General features: G+C 41.2%; 1 protein-coding gene across 6 annotated transcripts in view; it reads right to left on the bottom strand.

The window, feature by feature from the left end:
- The window catches only part of prx (periaxin), a 39,477-nt gene extending 23,640 nt beyond the window's left edge, over positions 1–15,837 (bottom strand). For all 6 annotated transcript variants that reach the window (XM_028570371.1, XM_028570396.1, XM_028570389.1 and 3 more), the window contains exons 1-3: positions 15,616–15,837; positions 2,449–2,504; positions 168–275 (exon numbers count right to left, since the gene is read on the bottom strand). The gene's annotated coding sequence lies outside the window, so the exon portion shown is untranslated. The remainder of the gene's footprint in view (positions 1–167; positions 276–2,448; positions 2,505–15,615) is intronic.
- Positions 15,838–18,957: the final 3,120 nt, after the last annotated feature.

Below are 18,957 nucleotides of genomic sequence, written 5' to 3'. Positions count from 1 at the left end.
CTCAAATCTTAAACTTTATTTTTTTTCTTTTCCTTCCTGAGACTCGGGTGCATCACTAGCATATTTCCGAACAGCACATACTAGTATCCCTGCAGATGCATGTATTATAAATGGGTTCTCCTGTGTGTGTGTGTGTGTGTGTGTGTGTGTGTGTGTGTGTGTCTCACCACTCTCTCTGGGCTCTCCTGTTCGTCTGTGGAGCCGCTGTGGTGAGGGTTGCGTTGTGGGGCGGAGGGGGATCTGTTAGAGGGGGGCGACCGCCTCTTGTCTTTTACCTGCCAACACAGTAGAAGATAGTGTTAAGTCACTTTGAAATATTCATGCAGCAGCAGTTTTTTGGTGTGCTTTTACCCTTTAACTCAACTAAAAAGATGATCTGTTTCTCTATAGCAGCTTTGCACTGCAGCTTCTGGCAGAAAATGTAAAGCACATGGGGACCGAGACGCGAATTTATTTTAACAACCACTGACATTCTCGGCTCCAGTGAAGCTACTGAACTGAAGAAAACCGGTTGTACTGAGAAGCTCCAAGCTCCCAGGTTTGAATATATGTAACAGTGTGTGTGTGTGTGTGTGTGTGTGTGTGTGTGTGTGTGTGTGTGTGTGTGTGTGTGTGTGTGTGTGTGTGTGTGTGTGTGTGTGTGTGTGTGTGTGAGGCATACAAAGTTGTGGGTTTGTTGTACTACTACCACTACTCTGAGGTACTCTGTATGCGGACCATGCATTGCTACTACCAATCCACTTAACTGGAGGATGTGGCCGTGACTCCATCTTTAGAGCACAGAGGCAGTAAAAATGACAACGTGGCTTTTTATCTCTGAGGAAGTTAAACTCATCATTATCCTCTGTACATTAATGATGGCCTTGTTTTCTCTTCTATGACTGAATTTATTTTAACTTTCTGTAACTTCATGATTTGGGATAAGGTTCTCTCAATGGAGAAGGTTTTAGCTGGAGGGGGTAAATTATATTTCTCTCCTGTTGACCTGTTTATTGAACTTAATCTATATACTAATATGAATCCCCCAGAATGTTTACTATCATTTTTATCCTTTGATTTTATTTGTGATGTGTGTGTTTTATTCCCTTGACTGCAACAGAATTTCTCTGCTGGATTGTTATTGTTGGACTGAATCAAACTGCGCTGTTTTCTTTTTTTTTTACCCCTTACCTCCTTTCTGAAGGAAACGTGTCATGTCCCAGCCTCCCGTATCTCCTTCCTCTACTTGCTTCATAAACTCTCACATGGTTAATCTTGTAAAAACATCCTGTCCTAGCACTTCACCTGTTGTCAGGCCACTGAGACACGTACCCACTACACATTTCAAGTGCAGATTGTGAGCTAGATTCCCAAAAGAACTACTGCTATACATATTCATTTTATGTTTTCAAAAAGATAGTTTACTCATTAAGATTCATTTTTGCCAACCAAAATATCTCTTCTTCTTTTTAACACACACACACACACACACATACACACACACACACACACACACACACACACACACACACACACACACACAAAAACATGAAGCTAGAATTATTTAGTGTATGTCCTGTGTATGGAGGTTAAGTACACAATCAAAAATAATGCACAACTCTCTTCATAAAGTATAATAATGCAATCATTTTACACATATTAGATGAGAGCAAGAGATAACATCCTCTTTAAAGTCAATTTTTCTGCTGAAAAGCAAACGGTAACATCTGTGGCCAATGATTTCAGTCATCAAACCCGCAGTGTCGTATAAGAATCGCTCCACTGAGTTAAAGTGTCGTCTGCACCATATTCAGAGCTGAAGTACAGCATGTTGTTACTGTGTGGAGGACAGATGGGGCTTTTAAAGGGATCGAGAACACAGAAATAAAACATCTTCTTATCAGTGAATACCAATGTAGACTGTTGGTTTCGGTTTGTCATCAGGGAAATGATGATAATAGGCTTAATAATATTATAATGCTGTTGTTTTGCACTTTGCTTTTTTGATTTCTTCCCTCAGAGTTGAAGGGCCAATATTGCACAGAGTACTCAGCTCCTCTACAATTCTATAGATAAACTGAGGGAAAAACACTCACTTAAAATAGATCCTGATTTCTTTCTTGTGTCATCTTCCAGGTGAATATTTAGTTTCCTTTAGTTTTCCAGTAGGACTTTTGGGTCTTTGTTATTGACATGATTGACTAAGCCCTTTGACTTTGCAACAAGTTAATAACAGCGACTTCACGCAGAGGCTCTGGCTTAGAGGCCCCTGAGCTCTTGGGCCCTTGGACCCGGGCCCGGTAGCCCCATTCGGTAATCCACCCATGTGTTGATCATCTCATCATTATTCCATTTTTTAAGGCCTAAAATCACCTACTCACTTTGGCGTTACAGCTCTTACTAAAGAACGACAGTAGCATGGTTGGTTTATGTATTTGCACGAGCAGAAGGAGGTCTGCGTTTACTTACAGCTGGATCTCTGGTCTGGCTGAAAACATGGCTGTCCTCTTGGTCTCTGTCAGAGTCTGAAAAAAAAAAAAAAAAAACTCAGTAAGATTAACTAAGATCTTATCTAGTTCAATTAAGAGGAGACTGCAATGAAGTGCATTCATTCTAAGCTTTTTCATCACATTGCATAGGAGAGTCATACATTAAAAATAAGAATGGGAAGCCATTTCCTGAATTGGCGGAATTAATTTAATTGACTGTCCTGTAGATAAAAGCACATAAACAGGGATTCAGTTAAATTAAATTTCAATTAAATTTAACATATGTCCAATAACCTTACAATATTTTAAACAGGACAGAAATGAGGTACATAGAAAAAGGAATTGTTGATTGTTCTACTCCAACTTTATCCTATAATGGGTTAAAGAGGACAAAACAGATGACTTTACTGATTTTTGTTCTCTTTTTTATGGAAAGGGTTATTTTTTACAATTTCTACATTATGTGTTTAGTCTGCCCTTGTGTTGACTGTGATTGTGTATCCCTAACTAATTCCTGAAACTTTGGGAACTAATGCACTGTATCTGAGGATCTCAGTGTCCAATTTTCTTCTATTACTTCTAAATTAAAAATGTACTGGATGTGTTCCACTTCTGCTTCAGACATTTTACTCTAGGGTCAGTTTGAAATTGCATCATCAGCTCTCACTGCATGTGTTCACACACATATATAGAATATTAAAAGATATGAGCATATTTTTCACACCTGACACATACGGTATGTTTCTGCAATTATCTGTAAAAAGTTAAATTAAATCAGGAACATTTCTGATTTTGTTTCAATGGACATTTAATAAAAACAGTCTACATGCAGGATGACACCAGTCACCACTGAAACGCCATCCAAACAGGACTGTATCGTATAACAGTAAATTAGCTCCAGTAGCATTCTTAAGAAGGTGTAGCATCGGGTGTTCATGACAGGCTCGTACATATGGAGTTCAAACAGTGACATGGCCGTCAGTCTAAAGCTTTTGAGACAGCGATTTTGAGATTCTTTCCGTAGTCTTGGTCATGCCTCTGCACCGGCTACACAAGCCTCTCCAAACGCTCCACTCAGACACTTTTAGGAAACCATTGGTACTACTCGAACTGCTCCAAATCATCCATGACAGAAGTGACATTGTCATAATAAACAAACATACAAATACCACTGAAAAAAATAAAGAATTTGGTGGCTATCAAATTTTATGAGCATTATTAGCAATATGTCTACTAAATGTGCTTGTTAAGGTTAAGTCCAGTTTGTCCATATCAACGTTGTTTCATTTCCGGGATTGCTCCGTTGCCGCCGGACTTCCCGCCAGATGTCCATTACCTTCCGCTTTCTTTGTGTTGGAATTTTAAACTCCGGTGGATTTCTGAGGACTATGGTTAAGTGTTCCTCAGATCTCTGCAGGGTAAATCCAGACAGCTAGCTAGACTATCTGTCCAATCGGAGTTTTCTGTTGCACGACTAAAACAACCTTTGAATGTACACGTTCCACCAAAACAAGTTCCTTCCCGAAGGCTATTTTGCAGAGCCGCTCTTGCTCCGTCGGGCGCTTAGCGCCGCTCAAGACGATATTGATTGGTTTAAAGAAATACCAATAAACCAGAGATCATTTTTCTCCCATGCCCGAATGCTGTGTGGACTAGACAGACCCTCCTCCACAGCGTTGTGTGGGAAGGTCTGGCAATGCAAGAGTAAAGTCCATTTGAATGTCACTTCCAGGAAACAGTGCTGAAACAAGTGCTCTGAAATAGTGGAAAGAAGAGGAAGAAGAAGTAGAAGTATGGCTTATACTGTATACAGCCAGTAGAAACCAGTAGAGAACAGCTGAAAACAACAGCACCAGCACCAACCAGTCCACGACACAGTTAATTAAAGTGACGCCATGAGACAATAGTGAACTGTTTCACTTACAGTAATCAAAGCCAACAAAGACAAATACCCAGAAAGCTGCTGCAAAGATGTCACAAAGACATGACAGCATGGAGGCCGGTGGAAATGTTACGGTGGCTACTTGTTTTTTATATCCGATATACATATAATACATAGGTATATAACTTGTTCAGTCTCTCTATAAAACTTGGGTGCCGACTAATTTGAAATGATGTTCGAATGCCGCTTGCATGAAGAAGGCTATAATTTGTTGCTGAGATAGCATTAGCACCACGTTGGAGCTGGAGCCGATAAGTACCCGTGACTACTGCAGAGTCATTTGTCCCGGGAATGAATGCCTATTTTAACCTTTCCCACTTAAGATAAAAGCCAGATGTTAGTGGGTGTTAGTGTTTTTTTTTTTTGTCCAGTTGGAAAGGGGCTTTACAGTAGACATGTTTGTTGTGGCACTGAAATGTACCACTGTATAAAAGTCGTATAAAGAAAAAAATAATTTCACACTGATTTAGGGCTCGGAGGAATGTTATTGGTGCAGCCAAATACAGTAAAGCAGACTGGACCTTAGACCAGATCCCATGGCCTTCTTCCGGACGCTTTGATGTCCACTTAGACTTTTAAACACATTTGTTATCCATCGATCAGTCATCACTGAGAGCTAATGCACGCTATAAAAGCAGAAACAATGCCAGCAGGAACTAAATAGCCCGAGTGTTTGTAGCACCAATGAAAGAAACCCTCATGTAATTCACATTAGCTGGTAGAATTTTTGAATACTATTAAGAATAGAAACTATGATGTGAGAATTAAAAACTACAACAGTATATCCACACAGTAACTTTGTTGGCTACTAAGGAAACAGCAGCACTGGGCAGAGCCATTATTTAAAGAAGTCACTGATTTAACCAAAAAGTCTTTTGAATGTATAGAAGCTCCTCTCCTGGTCGGTTTACCATCAGTCCATCATATCTCTTTTGGGAATCACTTAGCTTTCTTTCCATAGCTGTGGCCCCTTAGCTATCACCTTCCTCACAGTGCTTCCTTCATGTGATCACTTTTTAACTGCTGTAGCTTAGCTAGCTGTGTGTGTGTGTGTGTGTGTGTGTGTTTGTGTATTTAAATGTGTGTTTGAATGTGTGCGTGTGTGTGTTTGGACGTGTAGAGTGTCAGCATGCATGTCGTGCCTGTTTGGGTGGGTTGGAGCTATCTGGTATCCAGCAGGTCACAGGAACACATAACACACATTCACTAAATGCCCAGTGGTCAGTGTATCAGTCACAATCATGGAATAGAACAAGTTTTGGAGAGATAGACCCTTTACACATAAAGTGATACACTCTCAAGGGAAGAGAACCGAGACATCAAAACCATCCCTGAGGCCCTGGTCAACACATTCTCACTCCCATCTTGTAATATGTAGCCTACAGACGCATGTTCAGGTGTCTTTGTCGTTGTTATTGACGCTAAAAGTCTCCTTTAGCGGCATATCTAAACACGCTTCTGAACGCGCTTGGTTGGGACTGTTGGCGTCACTTTTAACACAGTTAGGTTAAGGAAAAGGTTGTGGGTGGGCTTACGTTTCCATGACACGCGGGAGACGGTTGGGTTTAAGAAAAGAAGAACGGACAGTTGAGTTTAGGAAACATGACACGTGGGACACAATCCCTGGTCTCCTGGGTGAAAGTCCTGCACCACCACAACCAACCTCCCTACGCGGATTTTTGGCCTTTCATACTACTCGCTACCGTAGTCGCTCTTAGTCCTACGTCATCTTCAAACCCTGTGTAGATGCTGCTCTCCCTGGTGCGTTCTACAAACCCGCTGAAGGGCGCTTTTTTTTGTCGCTTCCGACGCTGACAGCCACTGTCCAAATGTCCGTATTTTACGAGTTCGGAGTGAGAACGGGTTGCCCTGGTAGATCACTGACTGCTGCTTCTACAGCGATGAACATAGTGGGCCCAATGTTCAGACTACAATAAATTTAATATTTAATGGTATTGTTAGACTTCTCAGTTAACAATCTGTTGTGGAAACTGAGCAGATCCAGAACCCCAACATCTACAAATGAAAAACGGTATGATTTAATGGTCTCTTTGCTAGGCTATTTAATGAAAATCTTAAACAGATTCTGGTGGGTTTTTTTTTAAATAGTGCAGATAATTCAACCCATTTTAAACACTAAATCTTACATAGTTTAGATATTCTGATATTTTGTTTGACCAGAAAATTCAGTTTGGGTCACATACTCTGTCAAACAGAGATGTTCAGCGTGCCGTGTTGAGACCAAGGCTTTCTAACTATTATTTTAGTCCTGAGTGACTGGCATTGCATCAGGTGCAGCAGCAACAACAACAGGTGCGACCACTACACTGCTGTACTAATGGCCTGAACGTGGAAGTCAGAGTCCAAGTCCTCACTGCTGTGTTTCATTAAGCTACAGCAGACACAACAATCACAGTAATGTGCAGGATGACACTGTTGTCAAGCAATCTTAGTTATCAAAGTGGTATAGTGGCATAGTAAGTATTTAATTAAATTTTTAATTTTTACGTCTTGATCGCTATAAATATGTGAGTACAGTCGATAGAAAAAAAAAAAACCGAGCCGAATCGGTGCGGTCAATACGCAGTAGCTGCAGCTACGTCTACGAGCTTCCACTTACTGTAGCTGAAAACGGCAGTTGTCGGGGCAAGTTTTAGAGTGCATTTGTGCCTCAATCACAGCTCAGTGGAAACTCGTAGAGGTAGCTTTAGCAACTCCAGTTTGCTAGGACCGATTGAGGTCGGATTTTTTTTAATCGAAAGTACTCGCATATTTATAGCGATCAAGATTAACGTAAAAATTGGCCGGAATTTTCCTTTAAAGCAACACTATGTAACTTTTAGCTGCAGTTGTAGTTCCAATGAGACAAGTTTCCTGAGCTCTGAGTTTATAAACTGTAGTCACTCCTCTAAAGAAAAACAGAATATTTCAGCTTAAGTATTATCAGCTACAGTTAGACTTGTGTAACTGACAGCAGCTTTACACTGCAGCTCTGTGTGACAGACAGACAGCAGCAGGTGGAGGAGGTGGCACACCCTGAACAGAGAAGAGGAATGGACAGAGGAGGAGGTGGTGAAGATTTGAAATGCTTCACAGCCCGGTCTTATTATAGATCAGACTCACACATCTGCAGGCCTCCACATGCCTGATGACCGCCCAATCAGCATGGACCCTCAACCTTCTGCCATACCGATTCAGGGTTCCTGTTGAAAGTGAATGTTGTATGACTATATAATCCGTAGACTATATCATAGTGGGATCTGTATCGCTCTCTATCTTAAGTGTGTGCAGGATGCAACAGCCCTCCTGTCTTAATGAAATTACTGAGTGGGACATATGGAGAGAGGGTGAAACTGCAGGTTTTATCAATCCTAAAGGTCGGGGAAACTGAAATTTCTTTAGAGAGGAGTTGATTTAATTTACACATTCTCAAAATCAAATTTATCAAGACCCGACAATTCCCCCCAAGAGCAATTGCATTTATTGCAGCGGTGGCAATGACAAATGTCCTTTTAACAGGCATAAATGTCTGACAGAACTGGCTATTGGTGGGCCGCCATTTGCCTCGATGAATAGCATCTTTGCTTTGAGAACTGGTCCTATAACTTTATTTGAAAGAGCAGATACATACTGTATATCCCAGTCCCAGTAAGATCATTTCTACTGTTGATCACGTCCCTCTTCCATGTGCCAGGCTCGACTGAACCAAAGAGGGTTCGTCTTTGTCCAAACTGTTGAAACCATCACAATCAGAGAGCTTACCAACACAGCTGTGCCATGAAAAAAACGCTTGTGCAAAGCAGATTTAATCTCAAAGAAGAAAAAAAAACAAAAAAACTAAGGTACCAAATGCTTACTTAGGGTGTCAAGATGTGTATATTATTGCAGTGGAACACATCAACATAAAAAATATGTATGCTCACACATCCGTGCACCAATGTATCAAAAGAATATCCAGTAGGCTAAAACCAAAATGCACAAACAAGTGAAAGCAAGGTTGCTTCTTGTCTGGGATGCACGCTCCTAGACAAACTAATTAAATGTCACATTATTTCCCAGTGATTCTATTCATAAATTAAAATGAATAGTCATCTGTCCAATTGGTACAAAAAGGTTGAATCCATAATAATGTAGTGGGTAAGACGCTAATATGATCCATGGCAGCTACTATGCAGCTAAAGAGTGTCAGTTCTTGCTGCCTGACTGCTCTTCGATGGGCTCTGAAAAGATCAGAGCACAAACCAGAAAGCTAAAGAGCTTGTTGGCGCTGTCAGCCACTCTGCAGTTCGTCTAACAGGAGGTGGATTATGTTGTCATGAGTAGATTTGATAATGCAGGTGGGTTTGTTAGTGAGATTGTAGAGATATCTGTGATGTTAACTTTCAACAGCACCGAGTTTGTGCATAGGGCTTAGCCTTATTTTACTATATCAGATTTACGTGCAATCATTCTAAGATTTGTTATGAAAGTGTGGAACAAGGAATTAAGTATATTTACATATTCACACCAAGAAGCTTCATGGCTGCAGCATTTCTCTCATAGTGAGAAGGACCAGTCCAGCCATCTGGAGCTAGATACTATCTGCCCTAACATCACGATCGCTAAAGGCTCGGACACACCAACCCGACTACCGACCGTCTGCGCGTGCGCGAGACGTAATACGTCTCCATAACAGCAGGCGGCGCTAATCTGTATTGTCACCCAAAAAAATAAAACCGGCAGCTGATTGGACGAACGCGTCACGTGGGTCTGGCTTCTCCCGAATTTCAAAACAGACCATAAAGGCGGCTCGTTTGGAATACGATCTCATATTTCATGAAAATAGTTCACCGAAACGTGTTTCTGAAAAATTTTAAGCGAGAAATAGGCCGTGCAGTTGCTGAATCTGCCTTCATTTCAGATCAACAAAGGTCAGTTTTTAAAAGGCGTTCGTCACGCTCATCCCGCTGGTCATTTCCGGTAATTGGATATTGAGTCCGACTGCCCACTGGCCGATTTAACATGTCAAATTGGCCCAAATGAACGCCGATGGCTCCTCCGACTGATGACGGCACGGAACACACCAAACAGACTCGGGTCACCGACCACGCCAGACTGTCCGATGGGCAATAATTGGGTTGGTGTGTAAAGTAACCCACCTATTCATCCCATGCCTTTAAGTACCCGCACTTGTGGTTGCAGTTACCTCACTGGTTCTGTTCTCCACTGTTAGAACTAAAAAAGCCTTTCAGTAGTCAGAGTTGTAAAAGCAAGTTGTCATACCAAATTGAAAATAATTCAAATGTCAGCGCCTTACAAAACAATACAAAACAATCCATATGACAATGCAAATCTACAGTATATGAAAACAGCGCACGCATGGATGTAATTTTATATGTTCCATACATCCTCCAACCATGTAAAACTGTGGCCTGTATGTATACAACAACGCTGAGCCCTCCACCTTCTCACTCACTGTATTAGCATTTACTCACTTGTGAATTTTGTAAATGTAATGTAAATGGGCTGTATTTATATAGCGCTTTTCTAGTCTTAACGACTATTTAAAGCTTTTACATAGTACAGGAACCATTCACCATTCTCACACATTCATACACTGCGGCCGAGGCTGCCATACAAGGTGCCACCTGCTCATCAGATGAACATTCACACACACATTTACACACTGATGGCGCAGCATCGGGAGCAATTCAGAGTGTCTTGCCCAGGGACACTTCTACATGGGACTGCAGGGCCAGGGATCGAACCTAATGCTTACATCTTGTGTATCTCAGGCTCTGCCAGGAGGTTTGTGAGTTCAGGGCCAGTCTGTGTCACGCCAACTCACTTTTGTTCCACTGAACACTCCCAGCTTGGGGTCATCCGTATGTTCCCAAGGTCCTCGTTGTAAGAGATTGGTAAGGGCAATCTTCACAATTTAAATTGCAAAAGAACGAAGGGAGATGGACATTTCAAATGCAGTTTGAATGGTTAAAATCCATTCAGCCACTGTGGAGATATCAATGTCTGGAAAGGAAGACAAGAAAACTGCCTGCCACAAATTTGAGGGCATAGGTTGCAAGGAGTATAACATCAGTAGGCAATAAGCTGTATGCGGGCTCTCAAGGAGCCCAGGCCATAAACACATAAGAAAATCAATTTTTTTTGTGTGGAGAGGGACTTTAAAGTTCAGGAAAGTTCCCCTTCATGGTTAAAGAAACCAATGTTGCTGGTAGGAAACAGGAAACGAAACAAGGTCCCTTGTTTTGAGGGACCAGAATGTCAATATTGGACAATTCTCCAAAACCGCAAATTACGTTTAGTAATTATTAATAATTACTAAACGTTTACTAAAACTAAACTTACTAATTATTAATTAATAGTTTTAAAACCTTTCCAATGTGTGTCCAGTAAGGTCACACTCTTTGTACAGACAACCATTGTGTACTGTAGCAGTATTACAACGGTAAGCTGCTAATTTATCACTCGCACAACTGCAAGAAGCTTCTAGCCAAGAAATCCTAACCTTTGCTCAATTCTAAGAGTCTAAACAAGTGTTGTTTTCTGTGAGGACAGCCAAAAGCCCGGCTGATAGCTGTGACTCTGCAGACCGCTCCAGACTCCTGTCAGGGATTGTTATGGTGCGATGTGAGCTGAATAGTTCTTGTTGTCCTGCTCTGACTTACAGCAGCAGCCTTGTGAAATGGACCCTGCTGCTCTAAGCCTATTAGAGATGGACACGTTAATTTTGTTATAGTTGGCTCAGTAATGGCAGGACTCGGCATCAGGTGTCCACCCAAAGAAAACAACCACCCATCTGCTATTTAAACATTGATAACATTTCTTTGACATAAAACACTGCAGCAACGATGCAGCACATGAGAGACAGCTGAGGATGTGAGTTTGTGATTTATTTGTGGCCGCAGGTATTATCAGCAGAGGCCAGATATCGACAAAAATGGGTTTTCTCCTCACGCACTTACATAAGAGTACACACACAGAGGAAATACCGCAACACTTTTTCACAGTTGGTGGCAGCCTGAGTGCATAACACAATACGTATTGAGTCTAATTTTAGGACAATCACAAGAACGGAGGAGGGAAACCGTTTCTATTCTAGAGACGAGACTGACTGCAAATACTCCAACGAATAACATCAGTTCTAAAAAAACACACTGAGATTTAGAAATCAGTATCTCTAGTTTATTCTGAGAGCGGGAACACTGAAGAGTTTCCTGAGGCAGGCCACACATGAATAAAATAGCAGTGTATGGCTGTTTTTCCTTTTTAAATGAATTTATTTTTCCACACTTTCCCAGAATTGTATACCTATTGATTTATCTTCATGTGCAGTTTGTGTACTGTGTGTAGGTACTTATGTGTGTGAATTCACATGAATGGAGCCACAAACACATATGGAGCCTACAATCAATAAGGAAAGATCAATTGTAAATATATGACAATATTTATTGTCTGTATGAAAAACAAAATAACAGCATCACATTGATCTTTAAAGAGCAGCATCCAAAAATTGTTCATGGGCACAAAGATGATTGGACAGATATGATGATGTAAGAATTAGTAAATGAGAGGACAGATGAAAGACAGATTACAGTTAATGACTCAGTTTACCCAATTTAAAAAAACATATTTTCCTACTTATCAATTTAAGTAGCCAATCAGATGGTTGTGTTGTTATTGGCTGAAGTTTTGCCTCCACCAACACACAATGAACGGGAAAAGAATTTCCCCTCTGTCAACAGTTTTTTGAGCGCCTATTAATTACTAATTGTAGTTAACACATTGGGCTGTTTACAGTTAGGTCTGTGTATAATTCAAACTAACAAGAACATGTTTCTGGAAAGACAGTCCACTGGTTTACGTTTACAGATACGGTAAAGGTCAGTTTACTTGTCGTGAGGAATGCAACTCCGCCTGTGAAAACATGGAAATGGAGAGCCTTCCAGCCCCTAGCATTACACGCTAGAAGCTAAGCTTGAAAGAAGTGGGCATTTGCTATTGGTTGCATTATGAGAAATGTAGGATTTAGTGTTATTGGAGTTTGACCCAGACTAAAAAGTCAAGATATCTTAGCCTCAGCAGCTTAAATTTCTGCTCATTCTGTCTCTTGTCCTTCCAACATTTTAATGGAAGTACAGTAGGCCTACTATATCACTGGAGAACCCCTTTAAATGGGATTTTCTAAGCTGAGGGCATCACAAACAAAATGTCCAGGCTTTGTTGTGGCTATGTACTGTAGTCTGTCATTTGCATCTGACATAACTGACATTTAATCACTTTATCATTAAGTTGTATTATATTATATTTGGTGTTCAAGAGAAAGAGAGCTTTATTTGTCAATCCACAAAGCACATGTAATTGGCAGTTGAAATGGTTTTTTTACGCATACCCCTCTTTATACACACAGCTAAATGACATGTAATACACACAGCAAATGCAATTCACTGCCACTGCCATGGCTGAAAATGTATGAAGCGCTGCATCTTTGAGCCACTTTAGATAAAAACATCCACCAAACAGCCTAATGTCCAAACCGTTCGAGATTAGTGGGATAGATCCCAGCGCGTCTCCTGGCCATTTGAAACATCAGATGGCCAAAACAAGACACATCCGCTGGCGTGGGGCTCTGGACAGGAAATGCCTCCATGTAAACAGGAAAATGAGATAGTCTTGACAGATACACTTGACACATGGTGAGAGACACTGTGAGGTCTCTCACATTTTTGAGTGATTCAAAATTTGCAACACACTAAAACTGAGAAACTGTATTTCTCAGTGTTAGAATAAATATATTTAAATTGTGTATTAGATATTAACACGTGACATGTGCTCTCGAGTCATTTGTTTACATGAGTCTTCCTTCCTGAAAAATCCTCTCGGCTCTCTGAGGGAAGTTCACCCTCGTACGTACGTCAAGCCATGTTTCCTCATGAGGTCTCCCGCCTGAACTGCCCAATCAACTCTTGACCCTACTTCCTGGTCTACGATTAACCCCACCCACAACCGCAACCTACACCACCACCACCCAAAGTCTGTCGCCAGGAAACTGCCATTATCATCCATCATTTCATTCTATGTCATTTACTCTCGGCTCAATGGATACACACACACAAATGATACCTGCTGCTTTTCCATTTTGTTCCGGCAACGTGTAACCTCAAAATAACAGATTATGTTGTCTTAAAGCATCCACGACAACAAAACTACACAACACTTGACACTTAAGACTTTATTTGTAGCATCATACTCAGACCTGTGAGCCCTGTAACAATATGTACAGACAGAATTAGAGGAGAGTTTACTTACTGGCCTCCGTTTAAACAAGCTGCAGTAAAGAGGGGCATGGCAGCTGCCATTATTATGATGGGGAGACGTCAACAACTACCATATGGACAAACATATTAAACATGATCAAATATGCTGAGAGTGTACAATGACAGAACATACTAAAAATACTAAAATCTGTAGCCAAGCTTCAGTACATATAGTTGTATTCAGGGAACTGTAATTATTACAGTTGTTAAATAAATTATTATAACAATTGTTATCAAACTATCTTAAGCAACAATTGCAGCACCATCGGCTGACAATCTGCTATTTTATCATTTATTTCAAAACATGATTAGCGTGATAGCCACAGAATAAGTGGTGCAACACAGGGAAGGCACATACTGTTGTTATCTCAGCTGTACATGTTGAGTTATGCAAGAACCCTTTTTGGACACATTTGATGAGGAATCTCATGGCCCTCAGAGTAGCTTCACAGTATTTATCCCATTTTGTTGCCATCTCAAATTGTTTACCACACAGCTCAGTGAACGACTGTTGACTGTCCGTGCTAATGCCGTCATGTTCACTGGAATTTCAGTACCACTTAGCTGACACTGCAAAAGATTTAACTTGATAAATAATGTAGGCTTAGTTCTTTCATAAAAGTATATCAGTCTGAGTCTTATCTTAAGTCCAGCTTAATACAGCTGGACTCCTTCAAACAATTGGTTGAAAGCAATAAATCACCAGCAGCAGAAAACAGTACATCAGTCCAAAAATGTCCTAAACGGGAATATATTTGATAATGAAAGGCAGGAAAAACACCTAACTAGCAATGCCCTTGTAAAAAAAAAGTTGCTGGAAAGTATAATCTGCATTTTAGATTAGTTTGATATTGTTTTTGAAATCAGAATGTTTGATGTAATGTAATAATAATATTATAAGCACATTACATTACAATTTCTGTGGCCCAAAAATTACCCATTGCATGCATGTAATCTGGTTCCACACATGTCTTGGTGGTCCTCCATCACAGAGTGAGTGTGATTTGGCTACAGCAGCCTCTGTACCCACTTTGGGCCAACGTACATACCAGGCTGGTGGAGCTGTAGTTGGGGGGCAAACAGATCCTATGACCGTCACACTGCAGCTGTCGCTGCTGTGTAACATTCAGACAGGGGCTATTTGGCTATTTAAATGGCTGCATAATGCCACCAGCAGCTCTGCTCAAGGCCATTTAAACTTATTTTTGACTGGTACACCCTATTATTATTATTATTATTATTATGATAAATTAGAGTTAAGTTGCTTTACTAATTGTTGTGATGCTCCCAGTGTTGGATGCCCCACCCATCTGACACACCTATAGGCTTAAATATATGCTATGAATAATTTTCAAGTGTTATTTGACCCAGGTCACATTACAAAACAGTCTTATAAACTTGGAGTCATAGTGACATGCCACACTGCAAATAGTTATACCTCAGTGAACGCTCAAGTGTTTGTAACCAGCAACTGGCATGTTGGAATAAACACAAGCGGCAGCTGTCCTACTAAAACCGTCTTTGCATTTAAACAGCGCGCTATTGTTATGCTCTCCCAAGTCAGCAATGTGGAGTCTGCCGGCTGCTACGTAAACTATTCTGCATAGCTCGCAGCAGTTCCTGAGCTGCCAAATGTTGAAGCAATATTTCAGAAAATTGAACACATTCTCAGGCTGATTTAAAACGAAAACATACAGCCACAGAGTCCAGACCCAGAGCAACAAAGGCATGCCGCTGAAGCTTTATACTGCAAGCTTATCAGTCCCCTTTAACTGTGACTTCTAACACCTGATTCCCTCTCTGCACAGAGCAACAACACAGAGCCCTCAGGTGTCAGCAGACTGCACTGTGTCGTCAGCACACTTTATTAAATCACATCCATCCAGCCTACCTTAATTCTCAGCCTCTTCCAGTGGTTCAAAGGTGACGGACCTCCACCTGCAGCTCAAATCTCAGCTTCTCTCTCTTTTCCTATGTTCCTAATGACTCCCTCTCTGTAACATTCACGTCCTGTCTGTCCTCAGCTGCTCTCCTTAACTAATTGTTATTGGTATTTTTTAAACTTTTCCCCCTCTTTCTATCTAAAGCCTTTGCCCCTTGTCACCAGCCAGCCTGTTGCTCCCCTCACTGAAACCTCAGGCCTGGCCCAGGCCCATGGCATCTCTAGGAGGGACGCATCCAGCAGCCTGATTGGCCGGAGGGCAGAGATGCCCCCATATTAGGGCAGCAAGAGGCGGGACTGCATGACTACGATAAAGGAGGGAGGAGAAGAAGATAACAAAGTTTGTAAAATAGTAGACTATCTGTCTGAGTCGTGAGACTACTGACTGTTTCTCTCTCTGTCTCTCAGATGCCTGCAGCATGTGTTCACACAAAACCCAGCAAACATGTCATGGTTTTATGAAATCCATCACCATCTGTGTCAAAAGGAGATGTTGAGTTTGACAATTCAGGCACAAAAATAGAGATGTGCTGATAGGTGACTTGAATTGGCTCAAAGGTGATAAAATGCTAACTTTTTGCAGCTCTTGAAATTTGATTTTAAATGATCTGAGACAAAGTTTTTTGCTTCTTTTGCACGAGATCAGCACAATTATCAGGCAAAACTAACTACAGGGACTACTTTCCCTGTTTCCAGGAGGAATTCAAAATGATATAGTAATCTATGTACAAATAGACCTGGCTACATCAGCAATTTAATGATATATACATTCTCAAAGGTAGACTACAGGCTATAAAATAAAAGCTCAAGGGTTAGTCTTTCTACTTTGGATAATGCTCCTCCTCATCTACAATCCAACTGTACACTGCTGAGTCTGCATGTATAAGTGCCAGAGTGATTGATCTGCCATTAAGTTCTGATCACTTAATAAGCAAGTTTTCCAATGGGACAGCTTCCAAAAAATGTACCCTGTTCATGGTAATAAAGGATCTTTCTTTATGGATTAAAAAACTAGCTGATACACTTTGTGTTACATCAGACATGGCGTTTCTCTCTCGTAAGTTGTTTGGATCTCAATGTCCCAGCTGAGCGATCTAACTTCAAACCTAGGAGCCAAAATACATCAGAAAACATGCTCTAATGAAATCCTAACGTTCTTTAGATGCCTGCATGAACTTTCCAACAACTGATGTTGTTAGGAAGTTATTTTTAAAAGCAAATGGCTCAAAATAGGAGCAGCAGGCCTTGGATCTCATTTTAGAGAAAGTGTGTCTTCCTGCAACTGCTGTTTGTTGTGTGTGTGTGTATTTTGCTTGTCTCTGTAATGCATTTCAGCATGTCCTGTGTGGATCTTCTGTTTTTTTTATTTGATTAGGACAATGCACATTAATCAACATTTCTGTAAATGCGCCAGTGTTAGCCAGTCGGCAAATTTTTAATTGTAGTCCTAGCTGCACGCATGCCTTTATGGTGGGAAGAAACCGGTGCACCCGGAGGAAACCCACGCAAGCACGGGGAGAATTATTATATAATGATTTGTAGTAAATCAGCTGGTTGCAAAGCTGAGGTAAATATGGAAAGGTTCAGACGTCCCAAACAGCGAGCCAAAGTCCACCCTGGTCAGAGAAATATAAAAAGGCCCCTCACACCTCCCAAGACACCCAGACTGGAAGAGACACAAATCAACTACAAATGACCTGGCCACTTGTTGCGGTTAATTTGTCTCTCTTTGTGATCATTTTGCATCGCTTTGTGGTCACTCTCTGTACTTTTTCTGCATCTCTTTGTGGTTGTTGGGCACCTTTTTGTAGTTTTCTTGCACCTCTTTGTAGTCATTTCATGTCTCTTTGTAGTTGTTTTGTTTTTGTAGACATTTTACAAAACTTTGTGGTCATTTTGAGTCTCGTTGTAGTTGTAGGTGACTCTTTCAGCGACACTGTACAGGTGAAGCCCGCTTTCTATGACACTTTGTTGAACTTTGTAGCTAAATTCTATTTTTCTCTACATTGAGGTCAGTGAGGTCTCACTGGGTGGGGTTAAGTACCTTGCGCGAGGACACTTCAGCATGGTGTATGTATGAGGGCTTGATCCACAGGTATTAACCACATATATGCTGTATCTGAACTCATAGCACCTGCCACCTGGGGAAAGAAATTCAAGGTGGAACTAATGAGAACAAAGGAAGACTGACACAATTTCATGCTCACTGAGGTGAAATGAAGTGAAGAGGCGTTCACTCCAGTGGAAGTAATTCAGCTGGCTAAAAGAAGTTTAACGGACACTGTAAAGTAAATCCCAAACACAACTGTATCACGCAAAGCTGCCTGAAGATTCTACCCCTGAATGATTAACAGCAGGAGAAAATGTCTATTACATATTTATGAAGACTATTACTGACTAAAGTCTCTCTAAAGAAGATGTTAGTGGTACTGGCAGCCAATCCTCAGACCAAAATCATAAATATTCAGCACGATACAATAAAACTAATCTGACTTCTGCTTAAGTCTGGGGAAGTGCTGAAAGAACAGACAGCTGATCACTTAAGTCTGTAAAAAGTAATCAATAAAAACAATCAAGCGCTGTACACTGCTGCTGGTTCCATTAATTCTGACTGGTTTGTTATTTTCTAAAGATGTGGTAACACTGGATTTCACTCCTCATTTTATTTCTATGTGTTGTCCAGACAAAATACATGGTACACCTGCACAGGTGTTTTCACTTCCTCTTCCTGTTCTCTGGACTGTGTGTACAAACTGCACTTAATTGACATCTCAGTTGGTTTTGTTTTATCTGGACAACTTCCAACTTCATGTCATTCTCATTAGTTCATGAAGTTTGGTGTACTCGCATAATTCCCATCGTCATAAATCCACCAAACTACAACCTGAGCATAGGTCTGATTAGCTGAAATATGTAAATAAAAAAACCTGCGTAGGTGTGCAGATCCTTTAAGCCCTTACCCAGACCCCGGGGCTTTATAAACCACATTCAACTGCGGAGCAATGCCCCTGTCCCCCAAACCATTACTCCACCGTGGTCTAAGTAAAGCACTATCCAGCCCACAGCCCTACAGTTGAGCTATGGATGTGTCTCTAGCCAGCGAGCCGTGCAGAGGTGGGGTGGTAGGGTGGAAGATGCTGTCAGCGCAGATCAGGCAGCCAGCACTGTGTCAGCTAACATGGTCATTGTTGCGCTCCAGCTTGCACACAAAGCCAGGATTTAGATATGGCGGAGGCCTAGGACCCTGAAACAAGGGCTGGGCCGGACAGGGCGGAGGGATGGAGGGTGACA

This window comes from Perca flavescens, chromosome 3 (assembly GCF_004354835.1).
Source record: "Perca flavescens isolate YP-PL-M2 chromosome 3, PFLA_1.0, whole genome shotgun sequence".
In the NCBI taxonomy this organism is placed as follows: Eukaryota; Metazoa; Chordata; class Actinopteri; order Perciformes; family Percidae; genus Perca; species Perca flavescens.
Note: the sequence above shows the minus strand (reverse complement) of the source record. Positions and strands in the feature narration are given on the sequence as shown.